Genomic DNA, 2,324 nt, shown 5'->3' on the forward strand with positions numbered 1-2,324 from the left:
CATGTGAACCCTAAACCAATATCATATCATATATCATAAGGAGCATCATCAGCATGTTTAGTTTAGGTTCTAGGTTTCCTAAGCTTAGAAACTTGTCATGGCCGAATCTTATCAAGCATTACATTGGGTTAAAAGCAACATACAAGCATGTGAACTCTAAACCAATATCATATCATATATCATGAGGAACATCATAAGCATGTTTAGTTTAGATTCTAGGTTTCCTTAGCTTATAAACTTGTCATGGCCGAATACCATCAAGCATCACATTTGGTTAAAAATCAACATACAAGCATGTGAACTCTAAACCAATATCATATCATATATCATAAGGAACATCATAAGCATGTTTAGTTTAGGTTCTAGGTTTCCTAACCTTATAAACTTGTCATGGCCGAATACCATCAAGCATCACATTTGGTTAAAAAATCAGCATACAAGCATGTGAACTCTAAACCAATATCATATCATATATCATAAGGAACATCATAAGCAAGTTTAGTTTAGGTTCTAGGTTTCCTAGGCTTATAAACTTACTATGGCCGAAATTTGTAAATCATGTAACTAGGTTTCATGTGGCATAAAAGCATGGAAACCCTAAACAAATTTCATAGTATTTATTACCAAGAACATCATGAGCATGTTTAGTTCAAGTTCTAGATTTCCTAGGATTATAAACTTGTTGTGGCCGAAAGTTCATGGAGCATGAAATAAAGTTCTAACCAAACTACAAGCATGAGCATGTCATGTTAACTTCATATCTTGTCTTAAGGAAAATCATGGCATGCTTAGTTTAGGTTTAAAGATCTCCTAGGCCCTTAATCCTACCATGGCCGAATGTTCATGAGCATGAAATAAAGTTCCATTAACATACAAGCATGAGCATATCATATTAACTTCCTATCTTATCTTAAGAAGAATCATGGCATGCTTAGATTAGGTTTAAAATTCTCCTAGGCCCTTAATCTTATCATGGCCGAAAGTTGAAAGGGAGATATCCTAATTCCAAGCAACATACAAGTATGAGAAATGTTAACAACTCTCTTATCATAAGGTACATATCATAAAAACAAAGGGAGCATGTTTAGTTTGTGTCTTAAGCTTACCTAGTTCTTTTATTCATGCTTGGCCGAGAGTCTAGGATCATGAATCTAAGTTCTAACCAAACATTCCAGCATAGAAACATTAGATTAATCCCCTACCATAAGATACATATTACAAGAAACATATTGAGCATATCTAGTTGGGTCTTAAAATTTCCTAGGTCTTCTTTTTGTCTTGGCCGAAAGTCCATGAAGAACTCCTAGGTTTTTAAGCAACCTAACCTCATAGAAAAACTCATGAACTATTGTACCACAGGTGAGGGGAAACTTACATATTTTCGCTTGTTGTTCCTTAAGAAAATGATACCCTTGTGAGGAGGAAGAAGAAACTTTTCTTCCTAGTTTTCCCTTTTTGTTTTCTTCTTCTTGTAAGAGGTAATCCTTGAGACTCCTTCTTGGAAATTTGTTTTCTTAGGGAGGAAAACTTAACTTGACTTTTGAGAATGAGGGAGAAAAGCTCTATGTTTTGGTGGAGAAGGAAAAGGGAGGAGGAAGAAGGAGGAAGAAGAATAATTAGCAATTCTCTTTCTCTTTTCTCCTCTAAATCCTATTTATTCATCATGGAATGAATCATGTCCTTATTCATTCCCCCTTAACTCCTCTATTTCTTCCCTCTTTAATTCCCACAAAACTTAGAAGAAAAGAGGGTGGGAAGGCAATTTGCCTTTTTCTTGCTCCCTCTCTTAACCAAGAGGAAGAGAAGGTAAGCAACTTGGTTTTCTCTTGCTCTTTTACTTAGTTCTTTCTTCTCACCTTTAACTACAATTTCCATTCCTTTCTATCTATCTATTATTCATTATTCTAGTGGTTATCATACACCAATTTAACTCTATTATTTGTGGGAGGTTCAAGGTTCAAACCTTCCCTCTCTTTCTTTTTATCTCTATTATTTCTTTTGATTCCTCTTACCTTTATGCTCTAACAAAAAATACTACCCATATCTTATAATTCCGTGGGTGTTACAAGATGGTAGATTTATTTCTTCCATGGTCTTAGCTTAGTTGATACCTATCACATGCTTCTTCTGTTAGTTGCTTTACTTTAGAACTGGATGCTTTTATCTTTTGCCATGTATATATATGTTTGGGGTAGGAGGATAGGTGTACTCCCACAGCATCCCGTCCATTCGGTCACTCATTAGGGGTAGTGACGGCAGAGTGCACGATTGTCATAGCCCTACCCACTCGGTCTCACCATTGTGTGTGAGATGGCTGAGCATGG

This window comes from Zingiber officinale, chromosome 7A (assembly GCF_018446385.1).
Source record: "Zingiber officinale cultivar Zhangliang chromosome 7A, Zo_v1.1, whole genome shotgun sequence".
NCBI classification, from domain to species: domain Eukaryota; kingdom Viridiplantae; phylum Streptophyta; class Magnoliopsida; order Zingiberales; family Zingiberaceae; genus Zingiber; species Zingiber officinale.